The 23,449-nt window shown below is 39.9% G+C and overlaps 1 protein-coding gene and 1 long non-coding RNA gene across 3 annotated transcripts in view; one reads left to right on the forward strand and one right to left on the reverse strand.

The window, feature by feature from the left end:
* The window catches only part of COL5A2 (collagen type V alpha 2 chain), a 179,531-nt gene that overhangs the window by 22,600 nt on the left and 133,482 nt on the right, over positions 1–23,449 (forward strand). The gene's annotated exons all lie outside the window — the stretch shown is intronic.
* LOC128845221 (uncharacterized) lies at positions 112–22,269 on the reverse strand. The gene is made up of 3 exons (XR_008446635.1): positions 21,950–22,269; positions 13,973–14,037; positions 112–1,489 (listed from the first exon to the last, which is right to left on the reverse strand). It is a non-coding gene; the product is annotated as an uncharacterized LOC128845221 (long non-coding RNA).

Raw genomic sequence — 23,449 nt, forward strand, 5'->3', positions numbered from 1 at the left:
CTGGTACAAGGACAGGGGAGACTGCCAGAGACTCAGTGCATGGTTGAGGGTGCTGGTGCCTGTCTCAGTTTCCCTTTTCAGAGGCCCCACTAACTCCATACAAGCTTGTCTTCTAGTCCATCAACATGGATTTTATTAACATTGTTCAAAATAGTTCATAATACAGTAAAAGTCCCAACATAAATTCCATTAATCACCCCAAGTGCATATAATCATTAAGACCACCCTACATCTTCTCCAGCAACCCCCCATGTTGCACATGGCCTACTGCATGTGGGTGTGCCAGGCAGGGCTGCCCTGCTTATAGGTGTGTTATCCAGGCTTGCTAGCTGTGCACAGTATATTATATGAATTTGCTGAAAAACAATTACATTCCAGGATTTTGTAGCCTTATCTCATGGTAAATCATTCTTTCAACGCTTTAAGATAATACTTGACTGCACACAAAGGGAATTATTCTAGACTTTGTTGTTTAAAGAGAGTTATGAAACACTGCCGAGGCAGTTAGGATTATTAAAATGTATTCCAGTATAAATATAGGTCATTTTGGACTTTTCTGTAGAGTCTTTTCTCCAGTCTATCCTCTTCTTGGTATCATCAGCAGCGGAGAATAACATGGATTTGTTGCATCCTTGTGATTCCCTCACCAAAACAATAAAATAAAATCACTGAAGGTTAATGAATAGACTTATTTCCTGATTTTCAGTTATTTATTTAACATGGAATTGTAAGGTTTGGGACTGATTTAGCCTAAGGGTACACTTTTGCTGAAGTGAGTTCACAACAATTGTTTGTTGGTAGTGCCAGCTCAGAGTTCTGGCACACGGAATAGATTTTGGAGTAATTTTTGCAGAGTTTTGTTTTATTTAAAGTTGTCTTAACTCTGTCTTGCTTTCAGTTCTTCTTTATTTTTCTTTGCTTGAAGCCTGAAAATCTTTCCGGAAGTATGGAAGATTTATTATTTTCTAAGTCATTTGTTTACACAATGGAACACAGCTCACTATGTAATGTAAACACCAGAATTCTGGTGCTCCAACATTAGCAGATAACATTGGTTTATTGTAATTGTTTGTTTAAGGGCACAGCTGGTAGTTCCCTACGGACATTTGTCACCTCGCTGGCAAAGCAAATTGCTAATAATTATGATTTCTGTTGACACCTAATATATTGTGTGGTTTTAGACACAGGGCATCCTTGGATTGGATTCGGTTGGCCCCTGCTTCAAGAACCAAAAGCTTTTCTGCACTCACGTGTATAAATATATCCGAGCTTTGGTAAATCACTTTTGACTAATGTAAAGCACATTGGCCATGTCTTCTGATGTGTCTGTGTATGCAACGACCCTAGAAATGATGGGCCTAAGGCATAATATTCTCATGAGTCTTGCTCTAGGAGGACACTGACATCTGGTTAAATCAATTAATGGAAAATATACTTAGTCCTCATGATGACTTCCTTAGCTGTACTGAATGGTTTAGTTGGTTCATGCCTGTGTGATTAAAGAAGAGAGACAGTAATGCAATTTTTTCCATTAAAAACATAGAGGTTATCAAAAATTAACTCTAATTTTGGACATTGCACTGTTTTGGAGTGCCCAACTTTAGGCACTTGTAGCTATGTAAAGTCACCTGCCATGGTTTTTAGAGGCCACTTTTGAAAACTTCAACCTAATAGATATGCCCAAGATTACAGAGGAAATCTGTGGCAGAGCTGGAACTAGAATTTAGATACTCAGTCTTGCAGCCCTCTGCTTTAGCACAAGGCCTTCTACCTAAATATGACACTTTTGAAGGAGGTCATTCCTCATTTGTATCTCTGTTGTATTGTTTCTGACTCCACTAATCGATTTCCTAAACCTGCATTCAGATTGCAAGTCATTGCAGGCATGTGCTTAGACCTTACTTGTGGACCTACTGTACACAGAAAGACATCAAATGTTTCCTGGAAGTGCCTCCTCCATCTTTTCTACCTGACATTGTTTACTTCCCCATGAAGAGCATGTAGAGGCTTGTTTCCACACATCTTCATTCTCGAAGATGGAATTGTTATCACAGAGCCTGCCTGTGGGGCAGTGTTTTTCTTCCACCCACTTTGACACACAAAATATAATGGATTTTCCAGGACCTGTGGTAACACGATCTGTGTTGCATTATCCGGAGCCAAAAGGGCTTGCAAAATTCATGTTTTCATTGTCTTTATTTTCTGGCATCTCATGAGATTAAGTGAAAGGTAGTGTGTGGTGCCACTAGGCTATGATACAGCAGAAGAACTTGCTTCAGAAAGAGATGTCATGAGCATATGCTATGCAGTCTGTGTGAAAACATCCGCTGTTTGCCTGCTACCATGTCCAAAGGGAAGGGTCTGATTAAATCTTAAACAGGTCTGCATGTGCATTAGGCAGATGGGACACCATATATGTGTATTAGGCAGGGCAGGCCAAACAGTTGAGAAAAAGATCAAACACACTGCAACTTCTTGTGATCCATATTAAAACTGGATAGAATACATAGAAAACACTCCCTCCTGCAACAGGAAAGGTCTGATTTCAGAGCGAAATCCTGGACTCTGGAACTTACTTGCCTCTCCTTCATCAGAACTTTAGGGCACTCTATATATTATACCAGGATTACCTTGAGGAAGTAGGTTGGTTTGAATAAAAGTGGATAGCAAGAGAAGGATTTCATTGTTGGATGAGGAAGATGCTCTTCGAATTTTGATCCATTTGAATTTGGTATGTGATTTTATAGCCTGTACAGGGTCCTCCAATAAATTTAAATAAATTAATGACCTTTTGCTTCCTGTATCCAGAAATGTTCCTCAATGTCAAGCATTTTAGGCCTGATCCTAATGGAATAAAACTAGGTTTACCATATTTCCTCATTAAAAAAAGAGGACACTCCATGGGGCCCTGGCCCCACCCCCGGCCTCTCCCCAACTCCGCCCCTTCCCCCGCCCCAACTCCGCCCCTTCCCCAAAGTCCCTGCCCCAACTCCGCCCCCTCCCCTGAGCGCCCCGCATTCCCTCTCCTCCCTCCCAGCCACGAAACAGCTGCCCGAGCGCTACCAGCTTCACGGTCTGCTTCCCCAGCTTCACGGTTTGCTTCCCGGGAGGGGAAGCGCCCGGCCGGGGGCGCAGGGTCTGGAGGTCTGGAAGCTGCCCGGCAAACCGTGAAGCCGGTAGCGCTCGGGCAGCTCGGCTCTTCAGCTACACAGGTGTCTGGGGGGAGCAGCAGCAGCCGCCGCGGGGGAATCCGCCTGCAGCTCGCAGCCTGCGGGAGCCGCAAGGTAAGCAGGGGACTGGGACACGGATGCCGGCAAAGCTATTTTCCCGGACGTGTTCGGCTTTTTGGCAATTCCCCCCAGACGGGGATTTGAGGACCAAAAAGCCGGACATGTCCGGGGAAAAACGGACGTATGGTAACCCTACCTAACTGCCCCCCAGGACTCCACCCCCTACCTAAGCCTTCCCTACTCCTTGTCCCCTGACTGCCCCCTCCTGAGACCTTCCCCCCATCCTAACTAGCCCCCTAGGACCCTATCCCCTACCTGTCCTCTGACTGCCCCAACCCTTATCCACACCCCCACCCCCAGACAGACACCAGGGACTCCCACGCCCCATCCAACCACTCCCCAACCCCTGACAGCCCCCCTCCCAGAACTCCCGACCCATCTAAACCCCTCTGCTCCCTGTCCCCTGACTGTCCCCTCCTGGGACCCCTGCTCCTAATTGCCCTCCAGAACCCCACCCCCTACCTAACCCTCCTTGTTCATGTCCCCTAACTGCCCCCCTAGGACCCTACCCCCTACCTGTACCCTGACTGCTCAAAACCTTACACCCCCAACCCCCAGACAGCCCCCTCCAAACTCCCGACCCATCCAACCCTCCCCCTGCTCCCTGTCTCTTGACTGCCCCTTCCAGAACCTCTCTGCCCCTTCTCCAACCCTCTGGCCCCCTTACCATGCCGCTCAGAACAGCGTGTCAGGCTCCATGCACAGCCCGACATGCTGCCGCGCTCCCCCATGGAGCGCATAGCCCAGTTCCCGCCCTCACAGAGTGCTGCAGAGCGGTGCACTGGGCAGGGGGAGGAGCTCCAGACTGCCGGAGGCCCGTTGCGAACGGCCAGCCGGCTGCGAATGCAGGGAGGGGAAGGGAGGGAGAGAGAGGAGGGGGGTGAACTCAGCTGCAGGGGAGAGGAGGGGGAAGAGGAGGAGGGGCTCTCTCTGGCTGCCAGAGCCTCATGCAAGTGGCACCATCTGGCCGGCTGCCCTGTCAGCCGCGTGCGCTCTGCATGGGGGGGAAGTCCGGACATTTACAAATTCCCCCTGGACGCTATTTTTAACTGAGAAAAGCCGGACATGTCCGGGGGAATCCGGACGAATGGTAACCCTAATAAAACTCCAAAGTGTATTTCAAAGACATCTTGAAGAAATTCTCTAGCTTCTCCACTGTCTATAGGTCAGCCAGCATTAGTAGTTCTTCCTGTGATACATACTGCCATACTCGTAGATCAAAAAGTATCAATAACACTTATTTTTTTACCGGAGCAATAATAGCTGTTATCACACAAATTAAAAATAACGTTATAGTGAAATTTTCAATGCAGACCTGTTAAAGATTTATTTATTTTTAAAAAATCTGTATTATACTGTCTTTAAAATATTTTTTTTAATCCTGGGTTATTTGTTGAAATATCATAGTGATTTTAATCCTGGTAACAATAATGTTATGCAATTATGTAACTACTCCATCCAGTCCTTAAAATCCTTGACTTACATTAATGAATTAAGGCTGAAGCTCTTATGAGGGAGAGAGGGAGATTTCCCTATGTATAAGTCAGGAAACTGAAGCATGGAGGTTTAGGCATATATTTTCAAAGTGCCTGCTGATTTGGGGTACCCCACTCAAGATAGCTACCTTGGCCACCCAAAAGCTAAAAGTCTCCCAAAGAAGCAGGGCCGGCTCCAGCATTTCTGCCGCCCCAAGCAAAAAAAAAAAAAAGTCGCTTCGTGATCAGCGGCGGCAATTGGAGAAAAAAAAAAAAAGCTGCGATCGGCGGCGGCAGTTCAGCGGCAGGTCCTTCGCTCTTAGAGGGAGTGAGGGACCTGCCGCCCCCGAATTGCTGCAGGTGCCGCCCCTCTCCCGTGGCCGCCCCAAGCACCTGCTTGTTAAGCTGGTGCCTGGAGCCGGCCCTGCAAAGAAGTGGACAGTTTGGAAAATGGAGTCCTTAATGACTTACCTCAGTCACTTAGGAAGAATGTAGCAGAACTGGGAGTCCAAACCCAGCTCTCCTGCCCCTCTCCCCCACAAGACCATCCTTATTAAGAAGTAATTTTTACAGAAGGCTTCAGACAACAGTTGTGTTCTGTGTGACCTAGGAACATTTGTAGACCATAAATCCTCTGCTTAAGAATACCATATTAACCACCAAATCTTATGCTTTGTGGAAGAGGACATTTGTGTGCATTGATACATGATGAGTAACATGGGAACTATTTTGTTCTTTTATTGGTTGTTACTAGCAGATGTTCATTTGGGGTTTAATGTATTGCTCATTAAGAGAGTCTGACAAGCAGTTATGACATAAATTAAAAAAAATCACAAAAGTGCACAGTTTGCACTTTAAAAACTGGTTCTTATGTCCCAATGCATGATCATTTGATTTCTTAAGGTGTATGCTCTGTGGAAGAAGCTTTTCAGTAATGAATGAGGTTGTTTTCCGTATTGACCTCATGCAGTACATAATTACAGACCAACCATAACAATTGACTGCAAATATATGTGTGTGTGTGTACACACTTCTCAGAGAAATTATAAAGAGCTTGCAACGTAGTTAAATTCATATAATATTTATGGAAAGAATATGCCCTGTGCTGAGGCTCCCACAGATTCTACAAAGTGAGCACTGACAAAAACTCTGTCTTAGTAAGCAGTGCTGTAAAGTTAGCCTCTAGAATGTCTTGGTTACGAACAACATTGTTATTTGATAATGATGCCTTTATTTTGCTAGTGCATAGCTATGCAATAGTATGTATGCACTGGCAGGAATTTTAATACAAACCCAGGCAGAAATCCTTTGTTTAGGGCTTGTTTAGGGAAAGCCCCTGGCGGGCCGGACCGGTTTGTTTACCTGCCGTGTCCACAGGTTCGGCCGATCACGGCTCTCACTGGCTGCGGTTCACTGCTCCAGGCCAATGGGAGCTGCTGGAAGCGGCGGCCAGTAAGTCCCTCAGCCCGCACCGCTTCCAGCAGCTCCCATTGGCCTGGAGCAGCGAACCGTGGCCAGTGGGAGCCGTGATTGGCCGCACCTGTGGACACGGCAGGTTAACAAACTGGCCCGGCCCGCCAGGGGCTTTCCCTACATAAGCGGCGTCCCAAGTTTGGGAAACACTGCTTTATGCGATGTTTTGTGTGTGTTATGATTTAATGCAAAATGAAAAAAAAACTGTTCTGTATCTTAATCTGTTTTCTTATTTGCTATATCTGTTTTGGATGTGCATAGGTCACCTTAAACTATAATCATTTTTAGGCCCAGTCCATGGCCCCTGTGTATCTACAACATAGAGAATAGCGTGGAGCTGCACCACTGAACTAGGCTAATGCAAGTCTTAGATACTATGTAATTCTGCAGCCCCAATCTAAGGGCTGAACCTGTTCTTCGCCCTCTGATGCAGTATCTGGTGGTCAGGGAACCAGGGGATGATTTCAGGGAAGGCAGTGCCTCCCCAGTATCTGAATGGGGAAGAGAATTACTTTCTAGTTGAGGGACAACCAGGGAGACTGAATAGATCAATTGGCCTATGCAGTTGTGTTCTACCTTAGAGATCCATTGCAGATTTGTTACATGAGTTAGGATGGGGAACACATTATGGCCAGAGAAACCTACCCTATTTCAGCTGAAAATATTGATGTCCCTCAAGTAGTCATTTCCTACATCTCCCCTGTGCCTTTCAATCAGGAGTGGAGGTTAGCAGGAGTTCCTGCCACCTTAGGAGACAGAAACTTCTGCAACCCAACATTGGGAAGAGAGGGGTTCCAGCTTATGCTGAGGGCAGGTAAAGAATAAAGGGAGCTTATCTCCATAAAGGTTCCCAGTAACTCATTGTTTCTACATGTTTCAGATAAGGTTGGCAAATGCAGCCAGGCACAAAAGGGAAAAAAATTGACGCCACCATAAAAGGAGTAGGTGCATAATGAAGTTTGAGCAAAGCTTCGGGCTGGGTTTTAGTTGATCAGAACCAATTGTTTTCCCATCTTTATTAACAGGATGTGTTTTTTGTTCAGTTCCCAACCTGTTGGTTGTCTATGCAAATTTTTACTTAGAAATATTCATATACAGGAACATTGGCTGCATCAGCTTTCATAGATTTAAGTCTGGAAGGGACCATTATGGTCAACTAGTCTGACCTCCTGCATAATACAAGCCAAAGAAGTTCACCCAATTTTCTTGCTATCCATAATAAATTAGTATACAGGTAAACAAAGCGATTCGTTTCAAATATATTTCAAATAATATTCCTAGCATTCCTGGATCTTATTTTTCATGATTAGAATAATTGGAAAGTAACATTTGATTCTTGTAGAACAGACACTTGAGATTTTGCTCACGATATAAAAATATTGAGTAAAAATGTTTAAGTAGCAGACATTGAGGACTGTGTGCAAAAGAGATGCACACATACACAGCTCATGTAATTGCCCTTGAAATTAGGTAAATAAGCACCTGTTTGCTTGCAGAGTTAGCTGATTTGCTTGGACTGGTGTGATTTTTGAATGCATTTATTAATGTGCCGTTCTTGGTATTCTCTACCTTGTTAAAGAATTTTATCTGAGCTGTGGTATATAATGTAGCATTGAAAATTCAGACAGAAGAGTTTGGTCTTGGGAAAACTTGTTTGCAAACCAAAATCCCTTTTCCCCCCCAAGCGGTTGTCTCCGTGGGTCAGGGTTGAAGTGCAGTGACAGGATGTTGTTGAGAGCATCCACATGCTGCCGCCAAGGCTATTGGTGTTTTGTGGGCAGAGGGTTTCTATCTATGTTGTTGTCAGGCTGACACCTTTCAACCACCAACCATTTAATCTTCCTTGTTCCTGAAATCAGTACAAAACCAGACAAATCGCCATTTATTTGTTTCAGCTTAAACAATATAGAAGATGCCTACCCCAGGCTCTAGGCGCCCTGCCATGAATTGTATACACGATTCATAACAATAAAAACAAAAAAGCAGCAAATACTCCCACATTAACCAAACATACAACAAGGAAAACAAAATCACCGCACTTCCCAGATTCCCACAGACCTTACAGCTCAACCCCCCTCAGCTGCTTGTTCCAAAGATAGGCTCTGTCTGTTGTAGGAGGAAAATTGTGCGTGTTAATATGTTCCAGCAGATCATGAAATCTCTTATCCTAAAAGGCTGACTATGCCAAGCTGCTGTTATGTAGACTGTAATTTCCTTTCTAAAGAGAGACAAAGCATCTGGTCCTACTCAGACCAAAATGTGGTATCCTTCCTCCACGTCAGCAGGGTGAGACTCCAGCTTGACTGGTCAGGGTCAGCTGTATATTGCAAGGAATCTTTTAATCTATACAAACCAGTACGGTTGGACCTGAACCAAAACCCCAGACCTGAGCACTCTCAAATGTTAGGAAAAATCTCATCCTGCGGTTGCTCAGGACCAATTCTGCGTACCAGGAATAATCTCCCTTATTCAGTAATTCTAGAATTAGAACACAAACTCTAAACGTCTGTTGCAACAAAATTAGTGATAACAAATCTCAATAAATTGAGCTAACTAAAGTGTTTTTCCCCTACAATGAGAGCTGTGAAGGGGGCTACTTTTTACTTTATGAGATAAGAACTGAATGGATACACCTTACTAATAAAAATTCTAGTCTATAACAATTTGTTTCTGACTCCTTTTCATTGAAACTGGGATGATCCATGACAGATCTTTTAAAGTAATGATGTTAAAGGAATTGCCCATTTCTTTGTGGTGGTTGAATTTCCGGCAAAAGTCACCTAATAAATGTAGTGGTATGTTTCCCCAGAAAGTGATGATCTCATTGGAGAAAAGGCAGATATCTTTGTTTTATTATTGTTGGGAGGAAGGAGGTGGATGAGAGATCATCTTTCTCCTATCCCCAATTCTAACATGGGGGACCTTTTCAACCCCGAGGAAGGAGGGTACTAAGACATTACCTGTTGTCTGATTGTTGATAACATTAGAGACTCCTTGACACTACAGTGGATTAAGGGGGAAGAACATTGTACCAGCACCTCAAAGCCTGGAGGGAGGAGATGATCCACATGGCGCTTCACCTCATGGCTTAAGAAAAAAGATGCTTTCAGCATCCTTCCAAGCTTGATGAGGAGGGAAGGGATCCTCCAGGTACAACACCACCCACTCCCAGCCAGGCAACATAATGAGTGTGTTCTTAGAGACCACCTCTCTCAGGCTGAGATCTTAAGATGGGAGACCCTGGATGCATTTATCAGAGGGGCTGGGGTCGGGTCTTCTCAACAGAGAGTCTTTGAATCTTGATCCCATTCCCTCTTGTCTGAATAAATCCTTTGTTGAATTTTGGGGAGCACTACAAGGTCTACCTATTTAGCCAGGCTCTTTCAGAGGAAGCAGGCTGATTGGAGGCAATTTTCAGTTTTGGTGTTGATATTTTGTTAACTCTGACTTATGTTCGTAATATATTTTCAATATTGAATTGGTTATGTGCTTAGATAAGTGTATTGTAAACCAAAAAAATAAACTAATAAATATTGTTAATAAAAACCACTGCTTTTTACTATGCTATATTTGTCATGATCTTTCTGTCAGGAAAGATGGGCCAGATCCTCAGCTCCTGTAAATTAGCATGATTCCATTACTTCAGTGGAGTAATTTACAGTAACTGAAGATCTGGCCCAGAAGATTGATCTCAATCATAGTGTGGTAATTGAAGTAATGAAACCGTACATCAAATATGAAGCAAATTAAACATTGATCAAATGCATGTATGCAGTGGAAGTAAGAAGTTTGTGATGTGGATTAATATAAGTATGAGGACGTGTAGTTTAAAAAAGAAGTGCACTATACAACAGGGAGAATAACCCCGCAAAACTTTATTTACCAGGAGACAATGCGTTGAGGCAGCAGCCTTTTAAAAAACGGGGCAAATCTTGAGTTAGTTTCCGTACTCATGTAAACCTACAAAGCAGTAAAAGTGCTGTGTTTCTTCTGTGCCAGCAGCCCACATGGGAGAAAGGTCATCCCCAGTATGCTACAGGGAGGTCCCCACTATGGTTGTCTCTAACCAGAAGTATTATAGAATGGAGGAAGTGGGCATGTGGCCAGTGAGTTCACACTGAAAAGGGGGTCAACTCTACTTTGGAGAAAGCATCAAGTTGTGTCTCTACTTCCTTTCTTATCTTGCAGTGCCACAGGCCAGTACTGGGGCATAAAGTCCCTGAACGACATGGGAATCAATAATAATTTCCTTTGCCATGCTCTACAGAAGCACATATTTCTTGAAGCTAATTCCCTTCACTCAAATTTGCTTAGTTTTTTCAGGCTTTGCTCATAGACCATACACTATTTTTCTTTTAATCCAGCCTTATCTGTCGAGCCACAACATTCACTATCATAGTTGGTTGTAAACCATATGCTATTGTTTTTTTCACACAGTGATACACCCAGCATTGCAAAGAAAAATACAACACACCCTAAACAGTCTAATGGAATAACCCCACTTTTGCAATTAGCTACCAATTGTCATAGTAAAACAAGGTGAAATCAATCCCTGGTGTAATTCTCTTGAATATATGTGGTCTAGAATATAAGAAAATATTTTGTGTATTAACTCTGTGATCATGATATTTCCAGGGTGGATTGTCAATGGCTGTCAATATTTTGCTATACAAGTGAGTTTCTCAGGCAGTCAGATTGCAAACTCCTGTAATACTATTTCCTCATAACCACAAAGTGCAGTAGACATAGTTGCCATACTTTGTTAATCTCTTCATTCTGACTGTGACCTAATTAACTTACATTGGATAATGCTCAGGAAAATGGCAGATATTTTAAGAACTTATTACATATTTACCAGTCTCTCTTACCCAATTTACAGGCTTAACAATAAAAAGAAAGAACAGTTATCCAATTAAAACGAAGTGTGACATAGTGTATGAACTTTCCAAAATCCTTTGCTGTTCTCACAGGCTTCTGCTGTTCAGGACTTTCTCTACAGTTGCATTAGGTTTTGAAATGAATGAAACAAAAAGAGTGAGTGGCAGATGTAGGGGGGCAGAAACCTTTGTTATTCCTTGTGGTCTACAGCATTAATGTTTATTTTTGTAAATGTGAATTCAACTCACACTTGTCTTGTGAGTGTGGAGGTAGGATAATCCTAGAAAACCTTATTAGATGTATGGAGAGTGTATGAGGCATGTGAAAACTATGACTAGTAATTATATTGTAAACTCTATTTACAGAAATTATACACCAAGCAAGCAAAACCAGCTACAAAATAGTAGTGCATAAAAAAGAGAAGGATGGTTTGGGCCAAAACTAAAAGTGAACTACTCTGAGACACTAAGAAACCACACTTAAATGATAGAAGAGGCTAAGACTCATGGATAGATATGTAACGAGTGTCACTCCAGGAACCACTCTGTGTAAGTGTGAGACCCAAGAACTACATGAATTATTGGGGCACGGAAATACAGTGCCAATTGATAGGTCATCACCAGTAAAACTAATATGTTTGTTTTGTAGCTCGCTATTGGCAAACCCAATTTTACATCTCTCAACCATTGTGACTTGGTATGTATGCCAAAGACTGTTGGCTCAAAATAGCCACTGAATTTGGTGACTTTCCAGGCATGCTGGAAAAGACAACTGTTTTAGCGGGTTTTTGGAGAGGGCTGCATGTATACTTTTTCGTTGACGAAGGGTGTGGTTGACTGTTTGAATGAATTCCTATTGAACTGATTATATTAATGTTGCTAAATTTAATTTAATTGTATTTATTGGATAATTAATTGCTAGGACACCTAGAGTCTTGAATAGGTATTTTTATTTTAAATCTAAATAAATGAGGGGCACAAAGTCATTCATTCAGGAAATTTATATTTCTATCTAGTTAATTTCTTTTGTGTAAATAATCCTTTCTGTAACCCCAGTTCCATTGTTCTGCATTTCTGATATAAATAACTTTCATAAATGACAGTGAGGAGATACCAAGTGTGTGTGAAACATAGCCAACCGTGGGACCAAAATGAGAGATTTCTGAAAATGGCCAGGTTCTGGACCTGGATCCTCAAGTGTTTGTCACTTGAGAGGTAACCCCAGTTTTCTGGTAGCAGAAATTCTGGTGTCCCTTCTCCATTACGTGGGTCCAAGTTACCCAGAAATGCTATTTCTTTTAAAGATGTCATTTTCTTCTTCAAGTTACTGGTGATACTAGTCTTTCTGGTCTGCTATGCTCTGAATCCACTGCCTGCCTCAGGAAGCCCTCCTCACCAGTTGACAGGAAGCCTTTTCTGCGGCATATGAGTGGGCTCAGTTCAGCACACTAGCATAGATGGACACATGCCATCAGAGCCAGTGGTGAATGAGGGAGAAACTTGGTATGTCTAAAAAACACTGTCCCCTCTCCCCAAGTATTTCAGCAGTAGGTACTGGAGATAAGGAGCATACCAAAGGACAAAAGGAGAGAAGAGTGAGAGAGGGGCTCCACTGTCAACAGTGTGTTCAGCCATAGTTGGTACCCGTAGCTGTGACATACTGTTACTGCACCCAAGTGTTAGCTGGTGTCGGAATAGAGAGATGAATAAAACATGGCTTCACTCAAAACACACAAAGGCAAATATAGTTCAAGAGAAAAAATTAAAGCAATCTAGGGAATGCATTTCTCATGGTCACCATAAGAAAAAACAAGTAAATTATCGGCTTCTGGATGGATACATGTACCAGTGAAAGGCAAGTGTGTATTGCTTTGCAGAAACAGATGCCCTTCCATGCCAGTTTTATACAACAGGAATAAATTCAGAAGTAAAACTAGGACAGAAAACTATTATAGAGATAGTGGAAAAATAAATTGTGATGAATGTGAAGCAAAATGTCATAGATACTGATGTTGAAATAAATGAGGAAATGCACATGCTAGTTTAAAAGAAATCAGAGAAACAGAAGCAAAGTGAAATTATGCCACAGACAGAGGGGAAATTCTGGAATCAACGTGTGTACATGGAACAGAGATGAGAAATTTTTCATAGTAGACGATTACTAGAAAGTTTGAAATGTTCTTAACAACAAAAGCAACACCTCAAAAAAAAAAAAAAGAGAGTAGATAAAGCCAAATAATGCGTTTTTGGACAGCTACTTAGAAGTGCTTTCAAGTATATATAAAGGTGTTAATTTACAAAGCTCAGATGTCAAATGGAAACTAGGCTGAAGATGAAGAATGTCTTAGATGTGGATTCTGTTCTTAGTTGTACCACAGAATAAGGTCAAGATTTTGAAAAGTTGCCTCTACTATTTGGTGTCTCAAATTTTGGATGTCCAGTTGGAAAAATGTAAAGGGATCTCATCGGTAGTTATTTTAACTGTGTCTCAAGATTGGCACTTAGCCTAACGATAACTCAAGCTGTGTTCCCAAAATCAGTGACCACTTTCCAAAAATTTGGCTTGACTGCATTATCTTGAGCAAATTACTTCAGGCCAAAATTTTCAGTAGTGGTTGGTGCCTACATTTTTGGTTAAACAATTTGAGATACTTTGGACTTGACTTTTAGAGGCACTGTGCACTTGCTCCTCATATTCACTTGAGTTTGTACTGTGATGGTTCAGCAGTTCTAAAAAATCAAGATGAAGGTGTCTCCAGCTGAGCAGTCACAAACAATGGCCAGTTTCAAAATGTTCCTTAATCTCTATATGACTCAATTTCCTTAACTGTAAAGTAGGAACAATAATACTACTTACCTCACAAACGTGCTGTGAAACTTTGTACAACATTTTGATATCCTCTGACAGGAGATTGTACATACCTGCAAAGTAGTATTGTTTTATTCAATATATATAGATAGATATATAGATAAAATGCCATTTTAAGATATTCATTACATTTCACTGTTTAAAGGAAAAAGATCTCCTTAGGTTACAGATTCCCCAAATTATAACCTTGTGTACCATTCTTAATATAGTTACATTAAAGTGGTTTAACATTTTTTGCATTTTTTATATTAACATGCAAAATTAATTACAGTATGCATTATGCAAAGGTAAAATAGGCTAATCCCATTAACAATTAGCATAGGGAATTAATTAGTACATAACTCATTTTATCTCAAATTCACCAAATGAATACAGAAAAACAGCAGAAAACTAAACATATTTCAGAAGGTCCATGTGAATTTATCAGCACTAGTATCCTCATATAGTATCTTCCAGTTCTGCCAGTGATTCCAATGTACCTCATGCCATCTCAAAGATTTTAAATTCTAAAAAATACTTAAGCGCTTTTGTGATCTTCAGGCAGTAGGTCATATGTATTTGCAAAATATTTCCAGTATTATTGTTATGGTGAAGTTTGCAGCAAATGGTTCATGTTCCTATGTAATTAAGCAGCCGAAGGTAAATTATTTTCATATTTCTGATAAGAACAAGAGAAGACAAAGTAAGACTCAAGGCTTTTAATCATTTTCAGTACTGGCAGAACTCACAGCAGCTCCATCTGTATCCAAATGACAGGATTTTGTGAAAACAAACACATAGGAATAGAAAACTAGAGAATCAAGCTGAAGCAAAACCAGGACATATGCTATCCAAAGAGAAATGTAATCTACAAACTAGTGCAGATCCTGAACAAAGCAACATGACAGAACATGCACCTGATAACTCATGACAACTATTTTGAGTTAGAAATGTATTTCAGCATTCTTAGCTTTCTGGAGAAAACAGCTTTTACATAAAATCAAGAACCATAAGAAAATCAGTTCCACAAATCAAAACAATGAGCCAATGTCAGTTAAATGCAGTTTGATTTGAACTGGTGCTAAATTTACTGAAAGCTCTTGGTCAAATTCAGTTATTATGCAAACTATGTGGTTCTCCACTAGTTTTATACCAGTGTAATTTTGTAGATTTCAGTGAAGCTACTCCTGACCTACACCAGTGAAAGCATGCAGAGAATTAGGCCCCAGGTGTGACTAAGTTATCAAATGGGTGTATTGTAATGTAACTTGCACCAATTTGGCTCTCGGTGGGTGCAAAATGTGTGTAAATTGAATGCTGAAGTAAAATAACTAACACAAGTACATAAAATAAAGTAGCCCCTCTCATCTACTTTACTGTACACATGCACTATCCATAACTCGCTGGGACCATATTCAGTCCTGCTGTATGTGGGCATAACTACTGATTACTTCAGTTGTCCCAATGATGCGTGTGCTGAATTCAGTTTAAAAAGAATGCCAAGAAAGTGTAAGTTACTCATGTTGATTTGGCACAGAAAAATTCTTATGCAAATGGTTACTATTAGGGGGCGGGCATGTTTAAGTGCTTTGCTGGTTCTGGGCCATAACACAGACAATGAATGCCAGATTACTGTAAATTACATTTCTGTGGCATTTACATCTCTTGTGGCCAACTTATATTTACAATAATATTCAGTTCACACTTACATCCCACTCCACCCTGTAACAGACCTCTGAAGTAGAATGTACACCATAATTTATGTTAGCGCTTAGTTTGATGCAATAATTTAAAACCTAAAACATTCAGAAACTGCTTGACTCTAGCATGTATTTCATCCACATGTCTAACCCAAATTTATCAAAATAAAACTTTGAATATTGTATGATTGATAACAATGGTGTAGCTATTACCACATGATAGAAAACAAAGCATAGGCAAAATAATGAAGCAGAATAATACTCTGTCATGCCCGGAAATTTCATCTGCCTAACTCAGAGGATGGGGGAGGGGGAGAGAGTAAGGATCTTTCTGTCTGTAATATGGGTGTATCTGTTTTGGTGACATAGATATGAAAGATCTCATCATGAATTCCCTGAGCCACATTTATAATTTTGGAAGTAAGACGAGATGAATAATTCAAAAAGAAACATCAACTTTCTATCTTTTTTTAATGTATGAATAAGATTAAATATATTAGTGTTTGAGAAAGCTGAGTGAACAGGAATTTACTGTGAAATCATTAAAAAAAAATGTTTCCCAACAATGTTTGGGAGGATGAGGGAGAAAAGATGGGACTTGGAAACCATTTATAGATTGCTGATACACAGAATCCTGTGATGTCATTAGCTGTTTGCTGGTAACTATGGAGATACATATGCACTTAATTAAAGCTTGGTTACCAATAAGAGAACATTCGAAAGTGACAGTGGAATCTTGAACTAAACAAAAAGAAGGAACAATTTGATATTGATGGATAGCACTGGAGGTTTGGTTGATGTACTATAACTGAAATACAATTGATGGTCAGTTGCTAATGAGAGATTTATATTAGGGTACTTTTATGAAAAACCTGACTTCAGTTTTATGACAGCTGTTATGAAGTTAGATGCATATCTGGTTGAGGCAGCATATGCCAAATGATGACTATTATTGATTCCATATTTTAATATATTTGTACATTTAAACTCCTACGAAGAGTACATTAAATCCAGCCAAAGTGGGGGAGGTTGTTCTCTCTCCATGTGCACACAAAGCAAACATGAGAGTTAAGTGCAAGTAAGGAGAAGAGAATGAATGAACCCCAAAGTTTATTATGTATTGTCCTCTTGCTGCTGATAACTGTGTGGAAGCAGGCAGCCTTAAATATGCAGTGTGACTGTTCACACACACGTTCTATTGTAGTAAATGTTCCAATCTGTTACAAATTGGCCTCTAAATTTACTCAGGCAAGTTTTGCATGCACAACCTGTTATGGGTGTGAGACCCACATTTTGAACAAGCAGCTCAGGCCGACCCTCAGTTACATTATCTGTACATATTAATTTTCATTTCTATGTACAAGTGAGGATTTTGTGCACAACAAGCATGTGTGTACAACTTTGCAAAGGAAAATTTAGAGGTTCCTTCTGAAAATTTGTCTCTAAAGCCTGGTCTATGCACAAAAATTGTATTACTTTAATAACAACACTCCTAGTGTGGATGCAATTATACCTGTACAAAGGTGCCTTATACTGGCATAGCTTAGTCCCATATGGGAAGAGAAATAAGATATACTGAGTTAAGGTACTGCTGGAATTATTTTTATTTATGTGGGGCATTACCACGACACTAATTTAACCATAAATTCCTTCATTAAATCCAAAGACTGAATGGTATATATACAATTGCTCTAAACATGCCTGAAAAGCCTAAATAATAAGCAATTTACTGCATCCAAACAGTAACAAAACATTTACAAGCATTTAATTAAGATACTTATATACAGGCTAAAGCCAGGGGTGCTTAGACTCATATTGGTCAGCTCTAACTTGGTTAGGCAGGTGTTACCAGTGAATTTTGTAAGAGTTTACTTTTTTGTACCCTTTAACAAACAAGTTATGCCATTGCCAATTATTGGACCTTAGCTAAGGCCAGATGAAGCAGTTTCCTAGATAGCCAATTATTTATTGCACCTGATACCCAGTTAACTGTGTTTTATTTCTGTTACTTCAGTCTAAACCTTAAATAAGATAACACTGATCTTATGGTAGTGAAGGATCACTACAAGTTCAACACAACAAATCTTTTTGCTCACGATCTCATTCTTTTTGGTCACATGCTTTGGGCCTATTGCTCATGCTACTATCCCAACTCAGTTTTAAATCCTAATCCAAACCTAATGTGGGCCTATATTTCTACTAATATAACAGCATCCACACCAAGGGTTAAACTGATATCACTATTTTGGTCAAAAAAAAAATCACACACCAAAACCAAAATAGTTATACACTGGTACAAAAGCTGTATGTAGGCCTGATCTAAGTGTTCGGCTTAAATCATCAAAAGAAGAGAAATTCAGGGTTAAGTCTACTACTCCATACTTAACTTGTTATATTCTATCTACTATGACATCTTCTAACCTAAGGCAACATAATTTACAACAACTGGCAGGTGTATGTTTGTTCTTCATTATGCTTTGAACACTTTGCTATCTCTAGCTGCTCTGATAGTGATCAAGTTATGTGTAATGGATTGTCTACCTTAAGTGATTGTAGTTGAGAGAAACAGATTGCTTAGTGTGCGGTGTGTACAGATTGCTATCGCTGATCAGATTGACACCCCTCTCTGTCCTTACTTTCTGTGATCACACAATGCGGGAACATGAAAATGGGAGAAAGTGGCAGATCATGTTGCTGATTCCCATTGCAGCATGGATAGAATAAAACATTTAAAATTAAAAAAGACAGTTTGAGCTGAGAGAGAAAATAGTTTTGGAGAATGAGGTGCATATTGCACTTTAATCAGGGGCCATCTTTCCGAAGAGAAACTGAAGGTGTTCTCTCATGTCCCAGGGATTCTGGGGCACAAGCAGGAAAGAAAAGGCTCTTTGATCCCTTTTGTTAGCCTTTCACATTTAACATGGTTGTAATATGTGTCTTTAGGTTCTGAGGTATGACAGTAAGTGGTTTTCATATCCATGGTATCAAGGAACAGAGTTTTAATTGCATTCTGTAGTAACCAGGATTTATTGCAAACTTTCCAGTTTTGTGCAGTGACTTGAAAATATGACCTATAATTGCTGGTTTCATCAGTGAGGCCACATAGAGACAGGATGGATTACAAATATCTACAGTGAAAAGGACAATGTGCACTTACTGGATTAAACTAGTTACCTTCTTCCTGCTATACATTCTCACACACATACAAAATTCATGTAGGTGAAGGTTGCAGGGACATATCAGTGGTTTGAGTGCATATTATCTTTCAAGAATGGCAGAGGTTAATAAAAAAACACCAAAACAAACCCCTCAATTGTTAGAAGCATAGAAAATGCACGGTTAAGGTTGTGTTTCTCCAAGTTGGCTGTGCATAATTTCCCCCATGTCCAATCACCTCAAATTTTTGCAGAAAACATTTGCCAAACTAACCTATTAATTCTGAGGTCAAGATAACTTGTTGGTAGATGTCAGAGTGAGGGCCAAAGTTGGAAATACGATGGAAATTCTGTTGAGTGACTACCATCTATCCATAATTTCTTGGCTTCCATACAGATTTACACTGGCAATTACTGGCATCCAAGTTGGATCCTTCTAATTGAGTACATCACAGTCATTAGCATAAAAAAGCACCATTTATAACACCAAATTCTCAAATCAACCTATGCAGAATGGTAGTGTTGCCACCCTTGTTCATGTGCCTTGTCTGGGCTAGTTAGTTTTAACTGTTTTTAAGTATAATGTTTTAAAACTGGACAGCACAGTTTGGGATCATGCAACCAAATTTTAAACAATGTTTTAATCTAGTAACAGAACTATAATCCAACTTTGCTAAAAGGGTATTTTTGGTCATGGTCATGGTCTACCACCAACAAAAATTTTAACATTTGCAAAGTGGTCATTTGGACACTCCAGACCAGTTTTGGAAAGTGTTTCATTAATGTAGTTTGCAATCATTTGGAAACTCATTTTCCTTTAATGACAGTGTCAACAAGACTATCATTTTGTCTTCACTAGATTTTACTGTGAGGTAGGTAAGGGAGGTCAACACTATTCTGTTGCCAATGGTTGACCTCACGGTTAAAACTACAGTGCCTTGTCTCCATGAGGATTTTACAGTAGAATAACTAACACCTCTTTTTCAGTGAAGACATAGCCTATCTTCCATTAGTATCCACTGCTACCATCATTATGACTCAGCGGGCAAGGAAAATGAACAGTGCAGCATTGCTGTGTGAACTTTGACAGCATACCTGAACAGGGCAATGGTAGCAGAGTTTGAGGTTTTACCTTCACTTCTGAAAGTGGAATTGAGAGCTTTGAGAAGTTGGTGTCACCATAAATGAGAATAAAAACCTTAAAATGGACCATAAATAATGCAGGCAAAAAAAATGACCATAGAAAAATTGAAATGACAGAAGAAGGTGTTGGGATTTGGGAAGAAAGGATGCAAGAACTAATCTGAATACAGGCTTTTAACTGGTTATTGGAACAGAAATCAGTAATGCCAACCCCCAGCATTCAAAATTCATGAATCAGGTGCAAAAAATTACAAGGTTACTTAAAAATGATAAGTTAGGGGTTCTTTTTATTTGCCTTCTGGTTTTTGAACCTTTGGGGTTCACATTTTTAAGCTGTCCTCTGCAAGAAGGCTTTTTATTTTTAACTAAGAACACCAAATATCACAATATGTATGATAAAAACATGAGAGTAGAAAACACTAACATATAGCAGTCCATCCTCCATTCATAAATTCCTGCTGAAGTCATTGGAAAATCTCGATGTATTAGGAATGCAGGATCAGGTCCATGGTGATCACATTTTATATTAAGGTTACATTTATAAATCCTTTATAAAGGATTATGGCCCAGATTTTTAAATGTATTTAGATGTGGCTCTGCTCAGTGTCACAAGATGGCTAAGTCCCATTTCCAAAATAAATTTAGGCACTTAGGAACCTAATTTTAATTGACTTTCAGTGAGACATAGCCACCAATGTTATCTTTGGAAATGAGACATCGCCATTCAAGTCACTTAGGCCTTGCAGCGCTAGTGGAGCAATATCCATAAACCTTAACAAATATGGACCTGTATTATTAGTGGATGTTATAAGTGTGTTACACATGTGAACAGTATATGTAATAGCTAGTTATAAGTCACAGTGATAAGTAACTTGTTGAACTCTAACAGTTGATTAACCATTTACTAACTCTTTATAAACATAATATAAAGTATAACTGGGTACTAAATACTCCCTTTTTCTTTTAATTTACTCATATTAATTTTAATAGGCATTCTGACTGAGTAAATATTTGAACTTAGTCAAAACTGAAGCATTTGGTCCATTGTTAGCTGATATGTAAATAGACCGGTCCCATAAGAACTGTAATGATGTCATATCTGTGTTATACATGAGAGCTTAAATGGGTGCATGACATCAAAAAAAGGCCCAAACCAGAATGCATTTTTAGATGACCTTTATCCTAACTCGTGATTTAGCAGTAAGTTATCCAAATGGCTGTCACAGACCACTATTTACAGAGGCTTGGAATTGATAAATATCATGAAGTTAAAAAAATGTAGACTACAGAAATGGAGATATTTCATCGTATAATAAGAATTCTGAGAGCAGAGATTCAAAATGCAGCCCAATTAACTGGGAGGCTTTTTCTTTATTATTTATATTAGGGTAGTTCCTGAAGACCCCATTCAAGGATCGAAATCCAATTGTGTTAGGTACTATACAAATACAGAGTATGAGACAGCCCCTTCCTTGTAGAGCCTGTATTTTAAATAGATAGTACAGACAAACAGTAATAGATAAGTGGGCTTGGCACATATAAGCAATGTACTGTTTTGTAAAAAATAAATCCAGGCACATACACAGGTCTGGGGTTAATATTGTATTGCTAGCCAAGTTTCAGAATGTAACAGCTCTTGGAAAACCACCATAATAATCAGATTATACAACAGATCAGTGCCTTTAAAGAGAGACACATACATCTTCAAAATAAAGATACTTTATGGGTATTTCAATACAACCCTAAAGATTAAATTTGTCTAGTCTTATAGACAATCTAAAAATGATCTGTAGTGTTGTAAACTACAGTGTGTAAAGATTTAGGCCTTTCCCTTTTGAAAAATTGAAGTAGGGGAAATTTAACAGCTAGCAGCCTGTGGGGCATCATTTTATTGAAAGGAAAAAGCTCCACAAGTGGCGGTTTTTCATTTTCCAAATACTCTCCATGGTGAGCATACATGAACATATTTAGGAAATACTGAAACATACCTTATTAAAGGCTCATTGGATCCCCTTGCTGCAAAACCAGCTGCCGTGCTGCTTATATTTCAGAGTAGGTTTCTACAGACGTGCCATTTTCCTATGGTGCATGAGTAATTTGCTCTATAAATTGTGCCATTTAAACCCCATATATCAACGAAAGCGGTGTCTCATCACCACCTATTTGGCAAACCATACCCTATAGTCTCCATAACTCTAATTTCCTGAAATATCTGAGAGTAAGAAAGGATAGTGGCAAGCAGGCAGCTGAGGTAATGCTGTAGCCGAATAATGCGTTTCTCTGTTAGATCCTTTCTGTTAGATGACCCAGATCCAGTTTCAAGTGCCATTACTTGAATCAGAACTTTTGCTTTATTTTGACTGAGCCAGCAAGAATAATAAAGTGAAGTGGAAAAAAGTGGAAGGGTGATTTGTTGAGTATAAATAAGAAAAATGAGCTCTGCTTGAGAATTGCGTTTGAACTTTTCAGGCTTTGTGCATTCACTTTCTTAACCCCCAATAGACCAGCGCCTTCAAAGTTTTTTATTTCACATATTTTTTTAATATATCCTAAGAAAAGAAATAATTTTCTGAGGTCCTGGAGGACCAAGGCTATTGCTTTATGAAATACTCCTAAGGCTATATCTTGGGTTCCCATATATATAAAAATATTGGAACGAGAGCTTCTGTTTCATAGTAGTCTGCTGGGCTGGGCTCTAAACACAAATAGGGGCATATGAAACCTAGTTCTGTTCTTCCATTCACTGGATCAGGAACCATCACTGGCAGGATTCTGGTCTGCTCAGTCTCTTCTCACTGTGCATCTAGCTCCCATTGACATTAGTGGGAGTTTTAAGTCAATGGGAGATATGTGGGTAATGCCTCATAAAAAGTTCTTTGGAAGTGTGCCCCATATGTATAAAGAAATTGAATAATTTCTTTATGGGTATTTCAATACAACCCATAAGATTAAATTTGGCTAGTCTTATAGACAATCTAAGAATGATCTGTAGTGTTGTAAACTACAGTGTGTAAAGATTTAGGCCTTTCCCTTTTGAAATGTTGAAGCAGGGGAAATTTAACAGTTAGCATGTCCCATTGACATTAGTGGGAGTTATAATCAGGCACAGCTCTCCCAGCCAGAACAGTCGGTCATTTGGAGCTGCAAAATATTTGGTAACTTTTTGTGTGGATAAGATGACCATAGGCTGGTGGAGTTGAGGGGTGGATCTTTCCTGTTTGGTCTAGGGCAGCTGAACCATTAGAGCCTGCACTAGTTATGTGAGCATAGGGAGAAGTGAATACCCCACTGCTAAATAAATAAACAAACAGCCAGAAAAATGGTAATCTGTCATTAATGGGGAGTAATATGTAATTGTGCATCTCCGATGCCCAACCACTAGAGAGCATCTGTATATATGATATCCCAAGTAATGGAGCAGTATAGTGTGGCACAGCAAGAAGCAACACAGCAGCTCTATAAACAAGCAGGTTACTTAGCTCTCTGTC

Source organism: Malaclemys terrapin, chromosome 11, assembly GCF_027887155.1.
Source record: "Malaclemys terrapin pileata isolate rMalTer1 chromosome 11, rMalTer1.hap1, whole genome shotgun sequence".
In the NCBI taxonomy this organism is placed as follows: Eukaryota; Metazoa; Chordata; order Testudines; family Emydidae; genus Malaclemys; species Malaclemys terrapin.